This window comes from Emydura macquarii, unplaced genomic scaffold (assembly GCF_026122565.2).
Source record: "Emydura macquarii macquarii isolate MOO-44397 ecotype Brisbane River unplaced genomic scaffold, CSIRO-AGI_Emac_v2 contig_2422, whole genome shotgun sequence".
Taxonomy (NCBI): Eukaryota; Metazoa; Chordata; order Testudines; family Chelidae; genus Emydura; species Emydura macquarii.
Window position 1 is genome coordinate 16,195,633 of NW_027132559.1, and position 8,329 is coordinate 16,203,961.

An 8,329-nucleotide genomic window follows, 5' to 3' on the forward strand; every position below is an offset into this window, starting at 1 on the left:
GACATCTTTAATTGATCAAGGAAGATGATACTACAGCTAATAAGAATGTATAAAGGATATTGCTATATACTTTGTTTTATTATGATCTTCACATTAAACTGCTGTACTTTTTTAGACTTTATGGCAGTCTTCCTCTTTTGGAATGGTTAATGATCAGTTCCTAATTGTATTTATTTGATGTTGGAAAAGTGCAGAAGTCTGAGATGACTTTTCACATTTTATAGGAGAATCTTTTCAATTTGTATTAGCTCTAGGTCAAATTTTGTTATTTAAAAAGTATTAAGACATAAAGAGCGAAATAAAACCAAACACTGAGAATTAGAGAGAGCCTGTTCAATTTTAGAGCAAAATTACAAACCTACTGTAAACCGGAGAGGAATGTCCTCAACATTTTGTTTAAAAACAAACCAACAAGCAATCTATTGTCCTGTCCGAGATTTTGTTTATAAATGTATCTCTTTATAAGAACTACAGTGCAATATTTTATGCTAGGCTTCCTCAGAAGCAGCCAGTATAGGAAAGCACAATCTCACAAATAAATCCTATTCTCAGAGATATTCACATAATTGCTCATATGGAAATAAAGTAATGAAGTATGCCTTTTTTGTCTTGGCTGCCATAAGAAACAGCGGATAAAAATAGTACTTTCTCAAAAGGATAAAACTAATAGGGAAACACACAAACAAACCTATTATTAAGTTTCTGCATCAATATTACAAATGATAGTGGGTGAAAAACAAAAGTTAAACATTAAAAAGAAAAATACTTAAGATAAATTGCTCATTCCCATATAATATTCTGGGAAGACCTGCTGTGCTATGTCTTAATTTAAAAACCTTCTTTTTAAAAAAACCCCACTTGATGTGAAATATTGTACAACAATGAACCAGTGAGGGTAAATTACCTGGTCATAAGAATTCAGATTAATCAGAGTAACTGGACTTTCAATGATGAACAAATCTTTCAAAATATTATGATAGTACATAAACTACAGTGTCAATCCAAGACATAAAGCAAACTATTAGTACAGACCATAAAAAAAGTCTTCATTTAGAAAAAATCATAAGCACTCTTCATCAGACAAAAAACAGCTGAGCCATGTTTATTAAGAAAAAGAGCATGTATAAATAGTTCTGCCTCTTTTCTTCTTCCATACAGTATAATTTTCTCTATAGGTTACACTTCATTCTCATAGTTGTCATTAACAATAGCACCCTCTACAGTAAAATTCAACACCTACAAAACTTTTGTGTTCCACATTTTACTAAGAGAAATGCATGGCCAACATTAGACAAGAGATAAAAATATAACTACATTTCCCAAGAAGAGATTTTTTATTATTGTTTAGAGCTTTCTTCACCTTGCCTAGAATTAGGTTCATTATAAAAGTCCAGCTGGATAACTAACTTTCCTATGTTTTCTTTTTTACTTAAGCTAATGGCAGTATTTTCAATATATATATATTTTTATATTCTTTGTTAATTCTTTTTTTGAAAGATTCAAATGAGATCACTTTCAGGAGGTGTCTTGCCTCTCTAATTTTTATTGTTTAGTGGTTGTGACATTACAGATACATATTAATTAATTTCTAAATTTCACTCAATATGTGTATCTGGAATTGAAAGGGAAACCCCATGAAAAGTTCCATATGGTACAACATGTGGCAGGCAGTCTTCTAACTAACGTAACCCCAGTGCTCCATGTATACCTTTGGTTCTCTGGCAGGCACCAATTTAAACTCCTGAGGTCTGTTGACTTCAGTGGGGGCAGGATTTAATTCATGATCTTGATCAGTTATCTTAGGAACAACCTGTGACCATGTCTACCTTAACAGCTGCGATCTTCAGGTACTGTATACTGGAGCTGCGTGTTTTATCCTAGGATGCTGATATGCAATATCAGTGCACAGGATCAGACTTGGCAGTGGTCCATAAGCCCTTGACCACATTTCTTTCCACCTTCAGAGCTAAATACAAGACCTGTCTTTTACTTTACCTTTCCTAGAATAACTTCCATGAAGATGGCAAACAATAATACAAAAATTCTGCATTTCAGAATGGACACCACAACCATATCAATTTAGCATTTTCCTGGCAAATGGAAGAGAAAATGTTGCAAATGGATTTTTTTCTCCTTTTTGTCTGGTATACTGAGATTAACTGCCCATTTCATCATGGACCACGTTGACAACATGAATTTCTTTTACAGGAATTTTGTTAAATTGTTTACCTGAGCTATTTTTAAAAGCTTATATTTCAATGATATAATATTTGCACTAGACCCTGAGCTGGTGTCAGTCAGTGTGGCTCTATTGACAAATGGACCCAAGATGATTTATATCAGGATCTGGCCCCCGTCTTAATTTTTAAATCACAAAATATTCTTTGTTAAATAACTTTTAAATAAGACAAAATTATTGTAATGTAGGATGAACAATATCGATAAAAAATTCAGAATGCAAAATGCTTACTTTTTCTTTCATAAATTATAATTAGACACATTTGTAGTGTCCCTATCACACTGGTATCTTGGTGTCTCACAAACATAAAATAGAGACTGGAGTCCTTTTAAACGGATGGGTTCCCCTCGGCTTCCACAGCTTACGCTGCACAGTCAAGGTGATTTAGCACCCCAGCTATTTGGGAAATGTCTTCTAGAATAGGTGCATCTTGCCAAACTCAGTATACATGTTAAACATGACTCAGGCTCTGCTTAATCTCCAGTGGTAACAAGTTCTGTAGCTCTCTGTCCTCCACGGAGAAAACCCTGCCTCAGTCCCCTTTCTACAAGTGTAAATCTAGGGTAAATCACTCAGATCTTCCCAAATTTATTTACTGCAACTGACATAGTGCTTTAATAATTTGTTCTATTGTTGCACTAATTTAAAAATTTGATATTAAGCACTGAATGGTAAACTCTTCAATCTGACAAGCTTGCTCCTGAATTTAGTCACTTGAAACCCATATCTTTTATTAGATGGCACAAGCATAGAAGAAGCAGTTAAGGCCAAATAACACTTAGTCACTGATACTTGTAATCCACATCTTTTCATTTTTATGTTTTTAAATTCAAGAACTAATTGAATTGGTTTAAACTGTTTTGAAATGATGAACTATAGTAGGAACTAATAGTTGTTTATTTTCTTTCCAGACGTGCTCTGAATAAAAACTGTTTCTAGACATGATAGAATGACCTTTCCAATGTCTCAAAGACAAGTTCAATAAAATAGGGTTTGAAGAAACTGTAGTTTCTTTTCTGTCTAACAATAGTAATTGAAAATATCTAGTGCATCTGAGTTATGACTGTTTAGAAACGATTAATCAAAAAACTATAGAATGAGGTCAGAAAGTCTTTAGCACACAATTTTTTTTACCCTAGCCCTTTTCATTTGAGGGTTATAGTGTGCTTATTCTATTCTAATAAATTTTCCTTGATGTTTTTATTTGTGGTTTTAATTCACAGGGATAACTCAAAGTAAACAGTCACATTTCCAAATGACAGTGTATTTAAGGGCACACTGGAGTTTAAAATAAACTTCATATTATAAAAAAGACACATAGAATTTCATGTTTATTTCTGTGTAACAAAAATCAAAGAAGGAAATTTTTTGCAAGCTGCCTGGTTGCCAATGTTTCCGTTGTTTAGGCCTTTGTCAAGCTAAGTGCCTTGTTTTAACCTAATCTTATAATGAAGTTAATTTAAAATTCCATTATTGTGCTGTATGCAGGAGTTAGAGAAAAAAATAAACTTTGTAAAATGTTATTTGGAAATTGGGTAACCTGATTGGTTAATAGTGGGTTATTATAGCTGTGTGATTATGGTACAGCAATTGCACAAGTGCAACAATCTTGTCAGAATACAGATTCTGAAATAATTTGTGTATCTTTATCATCTTCTCCTCCCTCCCCCCACCAAAATAACACAAACCCATTATCTGATCCCAGTAAAGCACTCTGGGGTGTGCATTGTTGTCCTGCAATTGTACTTCTCAGATAATTAAAGACATTTGGCCTTTGACCTCATGCCACACTCAAAACATGCAATTGTAGGACAACAATGCATGCCCTGTCATGTCTCATTGCTAACCTTAACCATGGTTCATCTGTTCAGATAAGAACTCATATCTGATGATCAATATGTCTACACAAATGGTACCATGGAGATTTGAGAAAGCCTTGATGGAACATTTAAGATTATCAATGTTTGAAAGGTAATTCAAAATAATTATCAGTATCACAAATCTTGAAATAATTAGGGAATATTGGTTTTAATAATACCGCTCCTCTTCAAATAAAGGATTATAATTTTAAAGAAATAAAACTTTTAAGTTCCTCATGTTAAGAAACACAGAAGCTAGGACAGAGCCTTGTGTTTCCAAAAATAATTGCCCCCGACTTGTCCCGCAAGCCTTGTTCAGAATAAATTTGATATTAGGCACTTCCCTTTCCTTCTCTTCCTATGATGACCTCTAATACAGAGGATTCTTCATCAGTGAGCTCCCCCTACAGGAAGCACCCCCCACAGCTGATTGGGTTCACATTAGAGGCTGATGCTCTGTGTCATACTATATGCATATATGTATTTTCAGGGAAAACTGCACACAACAGGATGGGAAAAGAGTTGTCAGATTATCTCTGACTACTTCAGCATAACCATCCAAATCAAGCATTTACTTCTGCTTGTTTGGAGGCTACAGCTCTTGTGCAAAACAGATGAGTAACCACTTAGTACATCTGATACAGAAAGAGAAGAGAGAGACAGACACTGGAGGAAAAAGGAATTCATCATCCTGCACATCATAATTTCAGAAGTAACTATTGTATCAGTAGCATCAGTCATCTCTTCATTAATAAGACCATTGAAAATCTCCAGAGCATTGGAGTTAAGACCATTTGCAACTAAAGAATCAAAAACTATATGGACTCCAAATTTGAAAGTTCAATTTAACTTGTAGAAGGTGTTTTGGAATAAATGGACCAAAAAATCATCTCAGTTAAAACACTAGATTGTAAGAAATCAATGGCTGTTTATCTGCAGCCATTGTATAGCATATTGACTTCCACAGTTTCTTAGCGTGAAATTTGCCATTAGGGAGGTGTGTGATAGCCCCACCAGACCATAAATTGAAATAGAGGATGGATTTAAGGGTGGTGGGATGTTCCTTGATGACACTGATTCAGTTGCTCTGTAAAGGTGGAAGAGACGCATGCTATTTCTGTTCAGCCCCGCTCTTTAGCCTCACATGGAAGTGGCAGATTTGGTTCCCCTAGTAAGTATATCATACTTACCTTCCCAAACAGAAAATCTGTTCATTTTAGTCTGCTGTATGTTTCTGCATTGAGGACCACAGTACATTTTTTTAAAAATGTTGTACTCATGAAGTCATCAAATTAAGTCATGATCTCATAAATTGAGAGTTCAGTATCATATATTTAAGCACAAATGTACTGACAAGCAATACTGTTATCTGTCATACTCTACAATATACTTAAGCCTGTGTGAAAGGCCTAGTCTTCTTTGTCTGGCATCAGCATTTCTGCCACTGCCGTGGTGGGTAAGCCAACACAAATTCATGCATTTAAGAAAAATAGAAATTGAATCAGTCATACTCATCTTTTCTATTTCTGCTATATACTTTTCAATTATGGTGCCCTGGACAGAACACAATGAGACATAACTAATATATAATGACATATATTTGGTATTATTTTCTATTTCCGTCATTATACAGTCAATCATTGTCTGTTTGCTTTTATGACCACTGGTGCATATTGAACAGCTTTTTTCATTGTGTTGTGCCTTATGGCACCATGGTTTAGCAATTTCAGTTAATTTTGAACCCATAGATGTGTATAAATATTTCTAATGATTTCTTCCAGAGTTCACATTTAGACATTTCTGACTATATGGTAAACATACATTGCATTTGTATGGCAATATCTCTCTCCATTTCAAGAGCAAGCATTTAGCATAGGTAGAACGCTTTCTTCATAGGCCTATCCTACATAATACTTGCACTGATCTAACCAAATCAGTTTTTTAAAGCCTGATTTAGTTATTTGAGTGCAAATCTGTGTGTGGATGCTTATTTCAGAATACAGGTAGCTAAAGTTTTTAACCACTTCTATTCTAAAAGAAGAGTGTCCACACAAAGACTTGCATCAAAATAACTAGATCAGTTTTAGGAGGTTAATCTAATTATAACAGTGAATGTTTATGTGTAGACCAGGTCTTGGAATACCACAAATGGAAAAATTCCAATGGGCCACTTTTAGCATTGCCAAAAGAGTAGAAAATTACACTTTGTATCAGAAATGAGCTTAAGTGTTCCTGATTTATTTTCTTATCTGTGTTCAATTAGATACGTACAGTTAATTTCTATTTATACGTACATGTTGTTTTTGTTATGCCAGAGTTTCAGTGTATGTTGTTCAGCGTCCAGAGAACAGAGAGGTGTGTTTATAAAGCTCTTATCTATAATTAGTGTCACTCAGTGAAACAAGGCACCTCTGTTTTATAACTGCCACAGCTGTCATACTTTTTTTCAGAATGAATTTAATTGATGGACTACTTGAGCCACAGTTTCTTTAGAAACTAAAATAAAATGTGTTATTGCACCGGACCTGCTACTCTGAATAGCCATAGGGGGTGTTAGACTCTATGACAATCCCACAGCTCAGAAAACGCATCCACTCATATTTCCACTTTAATTATTTTTGTGCTTTTGAAATAACTGGGTGTCATAAAATCATGGCAGGTAGTTGATTTGGATTAGCTTTATCCCATCAGGTTACAACAGACTTTTAGTCAATCTGTGGTAATAAGGTTTGGTATCGTATAGATGTAAAAGCAGTCATTCAGAAATCTGAAGGGGAATATAGTTTATAGGTACACATTTAAGTAGAATTCCAATAAAAGTGCCATGTCCATTGGAAGAAGGTTTAAAATGCCTCAGTCCTGAGTTTCCTAAAATACCTTTCTGTTAAAAGAAATTGTTTTAAGGGAAAATATGTTAGGAGCAATATTGTTTCCAGACATAATAAACAATCTCAGAAATAATATTTTCCTCAGACATAATAAAGCACGATCAAGTCTGGCCCTTCCTTCTAATTCCCTATGCCTATATGGGTGAAAACATGACCTTGTGTTGTAATTCAAGACATTGGTTGATGCCTAGGGGAAGATTTTTGCTGAACCATTCATCCTGCGTACTCCATTTTCTCTTACATCAGCTACCTTATCAGGCCTCTTTCAAGGGTTTGTCTTTTTTTCCCCTCCATATTCCCCATCCAATCAGTCATTTGCTGAGAGGACAGGATTCTGATCTATCAGAGACCCAGCAATGCTGCTAGGCAACATTACCAAAACTGTACTATGGCTCCTCTACTTTTGTCCCCCAGAGTCAAATTATCAACTTTTAAGCCACTTTCCTATTTTGCTAGCCAATGGAACAAGAGACCTTTCTCAGAACTTGAACAGAAACTGCTTCAGTGTTGGGCACTATCTCCAACTATCTGACAATCTTTGGCATAATTCATATGATCTCCATATATACTATTAGCAGGTCACCAAACCAAATCATGGCTATTTAATTTTTATTAAAAGCATAATCCTTAAAGTGATGCACTTTAAAATAAGCAATTCTAGTCACAAGGAATAGTTTTGTTTTGTAAACTACCTGGTGTGTTTTAGAGATGTTCATTTATATTTTTCTCCCTTAATAACCACTTGGTGCAAATAATATGCAACTTTAATTTTATAAAGAATTTCTATACTAGTTCTATCCAAAGCATTCTTAACATTAAATAAAGTTAAATGATACAGCTATAGGGTAAAACAATATGTAATCATTACAGGAACAGGAAAGGAAAGAAGTATAGACAAAGGTGAAATGATGTTATTCATCTGATATTTTAAATCAGATGGGAAGTTGATGAGCTAGCAACAGAGCAGAGGAACTACAGATAAGGCCTTACACCAACAGTGGTGATATTTTGGCAAGAGTGCATGTTGAGCCAAGAGAGTTGAATACCTGTGGTGCAGGTATCCAAGAAAGCTAGGACAACTAGATTCTGTGTGGATTACAGAAAGCTCCTTGTCATCACAGTCTCATCCATACTACATGCCTAGAGCAGATGAGATACTAGACAAGTTGGATGGTGCACAAAACCTTTCTATAATTTACTTCACAAAAAGCTATTGGTAGGTACCTTTGGACCCTGAGACCAAATTGGCATTTACCACACCTGTAGGACTTTTTGAGTTCCTAGTTTTACCTTTCAGACTCAAGGGGGCTCTACTTACCTTTCAGCATCAGGTAGACCAGTTG